Below are 13,406 nucleotides of genomic sequence, written 5' to 3'. Positions count from 1 at the left end.
TCTCTAACTACACATTAAGGAACGTCTTTCTCTTGGATACCTGTAAGTAACTGAAGCAAAGACAGTTGTTGGATATTCGCGCTTTCAAACCTCAATAGCTTTCAAACCACTTGAGCCACAGACTCCAAATAAGTGTCATGATGTTGGAAAAAGTGGTCTTATGTGTAGGACCAATGAGTGGACATTCTGAACCTTGTTTGTAGTCAGTAGGTCACATGACCAAGGAGCTATTGAAATTTTAAAGTTTGAAAAATTCATGTAAAATCGAGTGAGATGAAAATGGACAAACTAAAGGGTGTGCAATGTGTAGGCCCACAGTGGAATTCTGAACCTTGTTTTGAAGTCAGTTGGTCACATGACCAATGAGCTATTGAAATTCAAAAATGTAAATACATAATTGAAAATAGTGCAAGATGTAAATCGACAAATAAAAGTGTGTGTCTATGCCATCGGGTTAGCTACAACCAGTTTTGAAAGTTTTAGGAGTAAAGGTTAAAGAGCTATTGAAATTTGAAAAATGTGTCACTTTGTTGACATCCCTAACTGCTGTTGGTGGACGCAAGGAAAACTACAGGCGAATATCCAATCTGAAACTGTCTTTACCTCGGTCTGTAAGTACCAGCTTTTCTCTCATGGGTCTAGTCTATATGTCAAGTAAGGCTTCTCTCAGAACGATGTTCTCCCTTTTAAGTTAATTAACTTCAGTTTCAATCTTATTGTCCCTTATTATCCCTTTTAGCTTGTGTGTGTCTTTCTTCAATGTCGCAGGTGTTTCGTCACTCGTCTTGAAACTTGCCTTCAACTCTTTTATATCCTTACTGACTAGTTCAAGTATGCCCAGTTTGTCATTTATTGATTTGAACAGATCGGGTTCGACCATTTGCCATTCACGGTGGTGAAAATATTAAATCGTCTGTGTCTAGAAGAGTCACTTTTCCGTTTTGAAATAGGTTCTTACTCTCCGTTATGTTTGGGTGTTGCTTGTTTTCGTAATATTTGTCGATACATTTCTCTAGTGTTATGATTTGTTTTGTGTTGTTATCCAGATTGAAGGTTATTACCCACCAGATTGTGTAGCGCTAATATTTAGTCTAATTTACCGATATTTAATATTTCGTTTTTATCATGAGGTGGTCTACATAATTGTGTTCAGTCCGCCATCTTGAAGTGTTGGCTAAAGCATAAACGTCAACCTGCATTTGGAACATTAAATAAATGTGCACCGAAGCTAATAGCCAAAATATTTACATATCTTTCTTGCTTTTTCTCTGTTTTCCAGGTTAGTCCTTGTCTGTCCATGCCAGCCCAGCTGAGATTGTATCTATGGATTCCAAAGGTAATTAACCAGAATTGTTCAAATGTTCAACCCTTATACAGGCCATAACTGTAGAATAAGCTACCGGTACTAACGTTAGTTATATAAACGTTGTGTTATACAGAGGACAGGACTACTGGTTAAAATGGAATCAAGTCTGGAATTTGTTATGCTCCTATATATATGCATCTATTTTCCCTGTCTGACTCCTCTCTCAGAACGTTTATTTTTTAAGGAGGCTGGCCCTGCAAAGAGGCCAGATCTCTCCATACCTACACAAGGAACTTCTTTCCAGTCCAACAACACTGCTCAAGATGGCAGCAATGTCATATCACCCACGATCTCTGGCAGCCAAATAAGAGACATTAATTATTACATCAGTGTGGCCTCGAAGGGTGGTGGTAAGTTACCTTAAACTTCTGACTCATTAAATTGAATACATAAAGTACTACTTACTATCTGGTGTTGGGAGATTTTACACACGTCCCATATCTTTTTGTCGCTCTCTCCCTTCCTCTCTCTTTCACTTTTTCTCGTTCCAGATGAAGAGACGTCTCCTCATTCTGAAGGTAATAATACCCTTTACAGACCATCTAAGTTTATTTTTTTTATACAGTAATTACTTTTAACTTTACATGCAAATCAGACACTAAGTGTGTGAATCTTTATATATTTTTGGTGGATGTCACAGCCCTTTGAATAAAAGGGCACGCACAAGCTACTGAGCATAGATTTCTGTTGACAATCAAATCTATCGTCTTCATGTTTTGATGTATTTTTCTGTAATTTTGTTTCTTTCAGATATACATGTTGAAGACCACTGTCAAAAACTAAAAGACTATCTGAAGATTAACAGAAAGATCAGTACTATTCAGGAGGGTTTAGCTCAGCATGGAAACTCCAAACTGCTTACTGACATCTACACAGCGGTTTATATAACAGAGGGGGAAAGTGGAGAGGTCAATAATGAGCATGAGGTAAGACCGTTTGAAAAAACAGCTTTACAAGAAACTCCAATCCTATCCAACGACATCTTCAGATCCATAGTTGGGAAAGACAAACCTATCAGAACTGCTGACAAAAGGAATCGCAGGCATCGGAAAGTCGGTCTCTTTGCAAAAGTTTGTTTTGGACTGGGTTGAAGGAAAAGCAAATCAGGATATAAAATTCATCTTTCCACTTCATTTTCGGGATCTAAATTTGATGAGGGAGAATAAAAGTTTGATGGACATTCTTCATCCTTTTCTTCAGACAAAAGAAGCAGGAATCCTCAACAACAATGAACACAAAGTGTTATTTATTTTCGATGGTCTAGATGAGTGTCGACTTCCTCTAGACTTCCAGAGCAACAAGATCTTGAGTGACATCACAGAGTCAACTTCATTGCATGTGCTGCTGACAAACCTCATCAAGGGGAATCTGCTCCCATCTGCTCGCATCTGGATAACCTCCCAATCAGCCACAGCCAATCGCATCCCCCCTGAGTTTGTTGACAGAGTGACAGAGGTACGAGGGTTCAATGACCCACAGAAGGAAGAGTTTTTCAGAAGGAGATTCGGTGATCAGAAACTGGCCAACAGAATCATCAAACACATTAAGTCAATACGGAGCCTCCACATCATGTGTCACATACCTTTGTTCTGCTGGATTTTAGCCACTGTCCTGGAGAGAATGAGCAAAACAGAGAGTGGAGAGATCCCCAAAACCCTAACCCAAATGTACACACACTTCCTGAACATCCAGAGAATGCTAAGGAAACGAAAGTACCCTGGAGAAAATGAGCGAGATCCACTCTGGTATAAAGCGAGCATCATGTCACTGGGAAAACTGGCCTATCAGCAACTGGAAAAAGGCCATCGGACCTTCTTTGAAGAGGATCTGACAGAGTGGGGCATTGATGTCAGAGAGGGGTCCATTTTTTCAAGGGTTTGTTCAGAGATGTTCAATACAGAGTTTGGATTGTACGAGAGCAAGACGTACCAATTTGTGCATCTGAGCATCCAGGAGTTTCTTGCTGCTGTGTATGTTTTCATCTCATTCAAAACCAGCAATGAAAATCCAATGCTAGAAGAACAACACTGCTCCAAAGGCAAAGACTTCTACTTAAGTGCAGTAGATAAGGCCCTTCAAAGTGGGAATGGGCACCTAGACCTTTTCCTCCGCTTCCTTCTTGGCCTCTCGCTGAAGAGCAATCAAGATATCTTACAAGGTCTACTGATAGAAAAAACAGGCACCTCACAGACCAATGAGGAAACAGCCATGTATATCAAGATGAAGATCAAGGAGAAGCCCTCTCCAGAGTGTTGCATCAATCTGTTCCACTGTCTGAATGAGCTGAATGACCATTCCTTACAGGAGGAAATCCAAAGCTACATAAGGTCTGGAAGTTCCTTGTTTGCCAGACTCTCATCTGCACAGTGGTCTGCTCTGGTTTTTGTGTTGCTGACTTCCACGGACGAGCTGGAAGTGTTTGACCTGAAGAAATACATCAGATCGGATGAGTGTCTTCTGAGGCTGCTGCCAGTGGTCAAAGCTTCTAGAACCGCTCTGTGAGTATTTGGTCAAATCGATGTACTGAAGGTTAGCAAATGAACATTCCAAATATGCTATTACTTGATGGTAATTCAATTTCGTAGTCCCTGGACGAAACCATACTACTGATCTATTCAAGTGAAGATAATTAAGTTCTATAAGTAACCACCATGTTACCCGTTCTAAATTTGTTTTGGATAGGACACCAATATGTACTGTCTCTTTAAAATGCCATGGTTCATTTGTGCAGTGTTTTTCGCGCTATGAAGGAAGTTTTGGAGACAGAAGATGTCACCTGATAACTCATTACATTTGACAATATATTTTCCCAGACTCAATGGATGTAAACTTACCTGGAGATGCTGTGAAGCACTGGCCTCAGCTGTCAGCTCAAAGTCCTCTAGTCTGAGACAGCTGGACCTAGGAAACAATAACCTGCAGGACTCAGGAGTGAAAAAACTCTGTGCTGGACTGGGGAATCCACTCAATAAACTAGACACACTGAAGTAAGACAATCTTCTGAGCGTGAAATTAGATTTTAAATGCTAGATAACCATATTTACGGCCAACAATAAGTTGTGATTTTTACTACCATTTAGTGCACAGCCCTGTGGTTAAGCGTATGCCATTTAATTGTAGAATGTCTCTCTTCAGACTGTCTCAGTGTAATATCACAGAGGAAGGCTGTGCTTCTCTGGCTTCAGCACTGAGGTTAAACCCATCACACCCAAGAGAACTGGACCTAAGTGGAAATAACCCAGGAGACTCGGGTGTAAAAATGCTCTCTACTGTACTCAAAGATCCACAATGTAAACTGCAGAAATTGAGGTGAGTATTCTGATCAGTGGAATTAAACAAAAACAATTGCATTAGAAAAAGGTGACTGTGGAGGTAGATTCCCATTGACCCGCCGAAGGAACACCTGAGTCTGAATCCTAGCTTGGTTTCACCTTTTTATCACGTTACCATTACTTTCCCTTCCTTATGGAGACATCAACAGAAAGTTGAAAGTCGATATGCTTTTAGACTGTCACACATTCAATAATGTGTGTTTCGTAGTAGATTTGACTAATTTGATAAAAATGTATTCAGAATGTCCAAATAGATATATGAAATGTAAATCAGACATGCTCCTCTGTCATGAGGAGAAAACAAACAGAAGACCATTTGATGTGCAACATTAAGGACAGTACACCTTCCACAGTACACCTTAATACAGGATTAAGACATGTTCAGCATGCACCTGTCTAAACACAAGCAGCAGAATTCACGTAAAGTAAACCGGGAATTTTTACCTCATCAAATCTGAAGTTTAGTTGCTAATTGTTTTCCTCAAATTATGGCATGAGTGTTGCCTGTGTGGTTCATATAAACATATATAACAATCATTGATTTCTTTAAACTCATGAAACCAGTTATAGTCTAGCATTAGGGCCAGGATGATACCAGCATTGCGACAGTATCGTGGCAAGGAAACAAATACAAAGCAGATGTAACTTCTTTAGGAAAACAGCCCTAATGTTGGAAACAAATCTCATTATGTTGTCATCCAGAGTCACTTGTATTTATTTTCCAAGCTATTCAGCAGGTTTCTAAAGGACCAGACAGTTTGGTCTGCTTCAGGTTTGAATTTTTGCCATAGAAGAAATATTGCGATACTGGTATTATCACAGCCCTAGCTAACATATGTTTTTGCTCATGGTTGTGGCTATGTGTGCCCCTTCCTACCCAAAAATATCATTTCTGGGTAATATTACTGGCCATTTTAAGTGACCCATTTCGAGCCAAATGTTCCATAATTAACATGAATATGAATTATTTTTGTATAACTACAATGCTTTACTTCTATTCACAATGACACTGAATATTTTCTAAATGTGAATAATCGTTTGAGGCAAAGAGTTGAATGTTTTTACATTAACTATCATCACAGGATGTCAGGCTGTGCAGTCTCAGAAGAAGGCTGTTCATCTCTGGCTTCAGCCCTGACGTCGAACCCCTCACACCTGAGAGAGCTGGATCTAAGCAGGAATGGCCCTGGAGGCTCAGGAGTGGAGAAGCTCTCTGCAGTACTGGTGGATACACACTGTAAACTTGAGACACTGAGGTGAATAATTGAATAGTCTTTTCTTTCTACAGTATCTCATATTTCTGAGTGAAGAGTGACGGCGTTATTACTTCTTTCTGCAGGCTGTCAAACTGTAGTATCACAGAAGAAGGCTGTGCTTCTCTGGCTTCAGCTGTGACGTCAAACCCCTCTCACCTGAGAGAGCTGGACCTGAGCGGGAATAACTTAGGAGACTCCGAATTAGAACGCCTGACAGTTGTTTTGAAGAATCCACAGTGCAAACTTGAAAAACTGTTGTAAACAACTCATTATTTTGAGCACTTGAGAAATATTTTCATAGATAATATTTTATGTTATTGATATTTTCAATTGAACACTATGGTCTTATTTTACATTAACTAGACTATATAGCAATGCATATGAAATAATATGCATCTCATTGACTTATTAACAAATATGCACCTCATGTTACCAATCTTAAAAAATGTTCACTTCTCTCCATAGGCTTAAAAAATGCACTTTCACAGTGGAAGGCTGTGCTGCTCTGGCTCTGGCTTTAGCCCTGAGGCCAAACCCATCACACCTGAGAGAGCTGGACCTAAGTGAGAACCAACCTGGTAACTTAGGAGTAAAACTACTCTCTTCTGTACTGGAGGATAAACGCTGTACACTGGAAACACTGAGGTAAAGACTGTGTCCTCATGGTGGTTGGTTCAAGCAGGGCAAAAAGTCGGAACTGAACCGGCAGACTGCATTTGGTTTGGCAGCACTGCTCTGCGGCTGACGCTGTTCTGTTTCCACCCTTCTGGGTGTGTGTGTTGTGAGGTTTGGTCAAATAAACAATAACGGATCTGTTCTATATCTCCCTAGGTTGAATGATTGCAACCTCACTGAGAAATGCTGTGAAGCGCTGGCTTCAGCTCTCAGCTCCAGCACTTCAAGTTTGAGAGAGCTAGACCTGGGGAAAAACAATCTCCACGATGTGGGGGTGAAGCTGTTCTCTGTTGGACTGGGGAATACCTACTGTAATCTGGCAACACTGAGGTAAGAGAGCTAAATTACACTATATATACACAAAAGTATCATGTATATGTGGACACCCATTTTAAATAAGTGGATTCGGCTATTTCAGCAACAGGTGTGAAAAATCGAGCATACAGCCATGCAATCTCCGTAGACAAACATTGGCAGTAGAATGGCCTTACTGAAGCGCTCAATGAAGCGCTCAATGACTCAACGTTGCACTGTCATAGGATGCCATCTTTCCGACAAGTCAATTCGTCAAATTTCTGCCCTGCTAGAGCTGCCCCAGTCAACTGTAAGTGCTGTTATTGTGAAGTGGAAACGTCTAGAACAACGGATCAGCCGCGAAGTGGTAGGCCACACACGCTCACAGAACGAGTCCGCTGAAGTACTTAGCATGTAAAAATAGTTTGTCCTCGGTTGCAACACTCACTACCAAGTCCCAAACGGCATCTGGAAGCAACTGCAGCACAATAACTGTTAGTCGGGAGCTTCATGAAATGGGTTTCCATGGCGAAGCAGCCGCACACAAGCGTAAGATCACCATGCGCAATGCCAAGCCTCTGCTGGAGTGGTGTAAAGCTCATCGACATTGGACTCTGGACCAATGGAAATGCGTTCTCTGGAGTGATGAATCACGCTGCACCATCTGGAAGTCCGATGAACAAATCTGGGTTTGGCAGATGCCAGGAGAACGCTACCTGCCCCAAAGCATAGTGTCAACTGTAAAGTTTGGTGGAGGAGAAATAATGGTCTGGGGCTGTTTTTCATGGTTGGGCTAGGGCCCTCATAATGCTACAGCTTACAATGACATTCTAGATGATTCTGTGCTTCCAACTTTGTGGCAACAGTTTGGGGAAGGCCCTTTCCTGTGTCAGCATGACAGTGCCCCCCGTGCACAAAGCAAGGTCCATACAGAAATGGATTGTCGAGGTCTGTGTGAAAGAACTTGACTGGCTTGCACAGAGCCTTGACCTCAACCGTATCGAACACCTTTGAGATGAACGCTGAATGCAAGCCAGGCCTAATCGACCAACATCAGTGCTCGACCTCACTAATGCTCTTGTGGCTGAATGGAAGCGAGTTGTCCCCGCAGCAATGTTCCAACATCTAGTGGAAAGCCTTCCCATAAGAGTGGAGGCTGTTATAGCAGGAAATGAGGGACCAACTCCATATTAATGCCCATGAATTTGAAATGAGATGTTCGACGAGCAGGTTTCCACATACTTTTGGTCATATAGTGTATGTGTCCTAAAATGAAGTATCACAAAGTTAATCACTTTGATTGATTAAACTTGAGTTAGATAATGGAGAAGTTAGACAATCATGAAGGTGACAGATTATTCATATTTTTTAACAATGTATATGAATCAACAAATGATGTATTGCAATGTACAGTATATTGGATGATCGTATTGAATCTACAAATGATACACTACTACTTATTGGATGATTATGATACATTGATAAATATGTCTTATCCCAATTTATCAAAGATAAGTTGTGTGAAGTCCAAGACTGTCTGAATTTTTATCCTTCTCTCTGTAGGCTGTCAGATTGTGGTGTCACAGCGAACGGGATTTCCTTCTTGTCTTCAGCACTCAAGACAAATCCCTCATTCCTGAGAGAGCTGGACATGAGTGGGAATAGTCTAGGAGATTCAGGAGTAAACCTGCTCTCTGCTGTACTGGAGAATCTACATTGTAATCTGGAGACATTGCAGTACGTATTGTGACCACCATATTACAAGGTATATGTTATTTTAACTGAAGAGATTTTAACACATTCCAAACAAAAATGGTATTTCCTTTAGCTTGAAGGACTGCAATCTCACTGAGAGATGTTGTGGTGCCCTGGCCTCAGCTCTCAGCTCAAAGTGCTGTAGTCTGAGAGAGCTGGACCTGAGTGGCAACGAGCTGAAGAATTCAGGGATGGAACTGCTCTGTGTTGGATTGGGGAGTCCTCACTGTAAAGTGAAGACACTCAGGTAAGCTCCATAGAAATATAATTAACACATACCCTCAGACTATGGCTAATTGGCTAATTCCAATTCTATGGTATCATCCACTTGAATAACATACATTAACACCACAACAAAAACAGTACATCAGAATGACTACACTTTGGAAGATAATGTTATGCTGAGACATTCAATCAGGTTATTCAGTCACATTCAATCACACTGATTTCTGAGCCGGGTTCGGTGTAGGCCAGGGTTGGGGTCAATTCCAGTCAATTCAGGAAGTACACTGACATTCCTATCATTATTTTCTCGCAATGTTTTTCAATTAGGAAAATTTGGGATTTGGTTTACTTTCTGAGTTGCCTGGAATTTACCCCAACCCTGGTGAAGGCAGCAGGTGGATATCTGTAAGATACACAAGTGTATACACATAACACTAACACACAATGTGTGTGTGAGGAAACCTGGGTGTTTTATCTACGCCTTTTCTCCCTCTGGTGGCGAGAACACACATACAGTACATTCTTTTCTAATTCACATGTAATATTAATCTCTTTGCTGGCAAGTCAATTACCATGCCTTTAGGTAATAATACTTGATTACAGAATTGCTGTTTTGAGTCTGCTTATCTGAGCAATGTAACTAGGGCTTACAGACAGTGTTTTCATATTTTCTCCCTCCTTGGTCTTTCTCCTCCCTCACTCACTTTTTCTGCAGACTGTCACGCTGTAGAATCACAGATGAGGGATGTTCTTCTCTGGCTTCAGCTCTGTTGTCCAACCCGTCACACCTGAGAGAAATTAATCTAGACAACAACTACCCTGGGTACTCTGGATTGAGACTGCTCTCTGCCGTAATGGAGGACCCGACCTTTAAGCTGGAGACACTGAGGTTAGGGCTTCTGAATTGTTGAGGGCCCAGTTTTTCAAAAACATTTAATCCAAATCAAAATTATCCTGTGCTGTCTCAATCCGGTTTCCCCCATTCGATTTTGGAAACACACAGGATGACAATATTTAGACTTAATGTCATATAACATATTTTTTGTAGCATATAATGGGATTTTTCATTTTGTCTTAATACGACATCCCAAAATAAAAAAGGGACCACAGCTGGAGGGGGATCAGAATTTAATACAACACATTTTTGATCTGGATTAAATGTTTTTGGAAAAACTGGGTCCAGGTAATCTATATCAGATCTGAGTTCAAATACTATTTTGAAGTCATTTGAAATACATTAGCTGGGCTTGATTTGTACTTTCATTTATCAATAGAATCAATAGAATAGTCGAGTGCAAACCCTTCCCAGCTGGCACTATTGGAAGGCAACATCAAACACTAAAAGTATTTGAAAGATTTCAAATTGTTATTTTAACCCAGGTATTTTGATATTAATGTTGATCAATAGTTGCATTCTTTTGGGACATTAATCAAATATGGGTATCTGTATCTTTGACCTGAATGATTGTTTATGTTTATCAATCTATCAACAGTGCATGGCCTTATCCTGTGGGGAGAGAGAAATGATCGAAGGACATAATGGATGAATTCTGTATCCAAAAACACAATGTACAGAGCAGATATATATTTGTACTGATAAATATTTGTAGATGTTTGTACCTATCTGTAGATGTTTTATGACATAATGAATGACTGCCTGTATCCAAAGACACAGTGTACTGAGCGGATTAATTCTTACATGTCTGTAGATATTTTATTATGTGGGTGATTTTTCTACAACCTGTTCATTTTTCAATGTATGCGATGAGTCTAGAGGCTGGGACGGTTATTCAGGCACATCACTATGGTACGTTGTTATTTGTTTTCCAGTTATGCATGTTCAATCAATATTTCAATAAAGAAGCATTAACAGATTTATAATTTGCCTTTGTCACTTGTGGAATTATTATTTTACATCTGTCATCAAACACAGGATATAAAATGTTTTACCCTATTAGCTGATAATTTTTGGTGCTGTAACAGGACAGACACCCATAATATTTGAACCAGCCACCTTTCGGTTACTGGCCCATTGCTCTAGCTGCTAGGCTACCTGTCGCAAACCGGGATGCATCCCAAAGTGTAAACTTGTTCACTACATCCCACAAATCTAATAGCATTGAAATGGTGGTGGTATGGGCTAGTTTATACCAGTCATTCCAGTAAAGGGAAGTGATCAAGTGGAAAATTGACAGATTTCAAAGTATAATTCCTTCATAGTGTAATTTGCCAGTACCTCATTTGACATGTGTGGACACCTGCTCGTCAAACAGCTCACTCCAAAATCATGAGCATTAATATGGAGTTGGTCCCCCATTTGCTGCTATTACAGCCTCCTAGGAAGGCTTTCCACTTGATGTTGGAACATTGCTGCGGGGACTTGCTTCCATTCAGACACAAGCATTAGTGAGGTTGGGCGCTGATGTTGGGTAATTCGGCCTCGCTCTCAGTCGCCGTTCCAATTCATCCCAAAGGTGTTCGATGGGGATGAGTTCAGGGCCCTGTGCAAGCCAGCCAAGTTCTTCCACACCGATCTCAAAAAAAACATTTCTGTACGGACCTCGCTTTGTTCACAGGGGCATTGTCATGCTGAAACAGGAAAGGGTCTTCCCCAAACTGTTGGCACAAAGTTGGAAGCACAGTATCGTCTAGAATGTCATTGTATGCTGTAGCGTTAAGATTTCCCTTTTACTGGAACTAAGGTGCCTGAACCATGAAAAACAGCCCCAGACCACTATTCCTCCTCCACCAAACAGTTGGCACTATGCAGTGGGGCAGGTAGCGTTCTCCTGGCATCCGCCAAACCCAGGTTCGTCCATCCGACTTCCAGATGGTGAAGCATGATTCATCACTCCAGAGAATGCGTTTCCACTGCTCCAGAATGCTTTACGACACTCCAGCCGAATAGGAGTGTTGTAACACACACGGAAAGTATTCAGACCCCTTGACTTTTTCCACATTTTGTCACTTTACAGCCCTATTTTAAACTGATTAAATATGATTTATTTCTCATCAATCTATGCACAATACCCCATAATGACAAAGTGAAAACAGGTTTTTAGAAATTTTAGCAAATTTATCAAATAAATAAAAAACACAGAAATACCTTAGATACAAAAGTATTCAGACCCTTTGCTATGAGACTCAAATGGAGCTCAGGTGCATCCTGTTTTCATTGATCATCCTTGAGATGTTTCTACAACTTGACTGGTGTCCACTTATGGTAAATTCAATTGATTGGGCATGATTTGGAAAATCACACACCTTTATATATAAGGTCCCACACTTGACAGTGCATGTCAGAGCGAAAGCCATGAGGTCGAAGGAATTGTCCGTAGAGCTCCGGGACAGGATTGTGTCGAGGCTCAACCTATCTGGTTGGCCGACTGGTCCCATCTGTCAGACCGACTGGTTCCATCTGGCCGGTCGGAGCACCCTATCTGGTTGGCCGACTGGTCCCATCTGTCAGGCCGACTGGTTCCATCTGGCCGGTCGGAGCACCCTATCTGGTTGGCCGACTGGTCCCATCTGTCAGGCCGACTGGTTCCATCTGGCCGGTCGGAGCACCCTATCTGGTTGGCCGACTGGTCCCATCTGTCAGGCCGACTGGTTCCATCTGGCCGGTCGGAGCACCCTATCTGGTTGGCCGACTGGTCCCATCTGTCAGGCCGACTGGTTCCATCTGGCCGGTCGGAGCACCCTATCTGGTTGGCCGACTGGTCTCATCTGTCAGGCCGACTGGTTCCATCTGGCCGGTCGGAGCACCCTATCTGGTTGGCCGACTGGTCCCATCTGTCAGGCCGACTGGTTCCATCTGGCCGGTCGGAGCACCCTATCTGGTTGGCCGACTGGTCCCATCTGTCAGGCCGACTGGTTCCATCTGGCCGGTCGGAGCACCCTATCTGGTTGGCCGACTGGTCCCATCTGTCAGGCCGACTGGTTCCATCTGGCCGGTCGGAGCACCCTATCTGGTTGGCCGACTGGTCCCATCTGTCAGGCCGACTGGTTCCATCTGGCCGGTCGGAGCACCCTATCTGGTTGGCCGACTGGTCCCATCTGTCAGGCCGACTGGTTCCATCTGGCCGGTCGGAGCACCCTATCTGGTTGGCCGACTGGTCCCATCTGTCAGGCCGACTGGTTCCATCTGGCCGGTCGGAGCACCCTATCTGGTTGGCCGACTGGTCTCATCTGTCAGGCCGACTGGTTCCATCTGGCCGGTCGGAGCACCCTATCTGGTTGGCCGACTGGTCCCATCTGTCAGGCCGACTGGTTCCATCTGGCCGGTCGGAGCACCCTATCTGGTTGGCCGACTGGTCCCATCTGTCAGGCCGACTGGTTCCATCTGGCCGGTCGGAGCACCCTATCTGGTTGGCCGACTGGTCCCATCTGTCAGGCCGACTGGTTCCATCTGTCAGGCCGACTGGTTCCATCTGCCCGGCCAGACCGGTCCTATCTGACCAGCCGGTCGACCAGACCTATCTGGCTCCTCTTCGTTCTCTATTG

General features: G+C 42.6%; 1 pseudogene; it reads left to right on the top strand.

The window, feature by feature from the left end:
* The first annotated feature begins 333 nt into the window (after nt 1–333).
* On the top strand, nt 334–10,784 carry LOC129817655 (NACHT, LRR and PYD domains-containing protein 3-like; annotated as a pseudogene).
* The last annotated feature ends 2,622 nt before the right edge of the window (nt 10,785–13,406 follow it).

This window comes from Salvelinus fontinalis, chromosome 20 (assembly GCF_029448725.1).
Source record: "Salvelinus fontinalis isolate EN_2023a chromosome 20, ASM2944872v1, whole genome shotgun sequence".
Lineage (NCBI taxonomy): Eukaryota > Metazoa > Chordata > Actinopteri > Salmoniformes > Salmonidae > Salvelinus > Salvelinus fontinalis.
The sequence above is the reverse complement of the archived record's forward strand: the minus strand, read 5'-3'. Positions and strand labels throughout refer to the sequence as shown.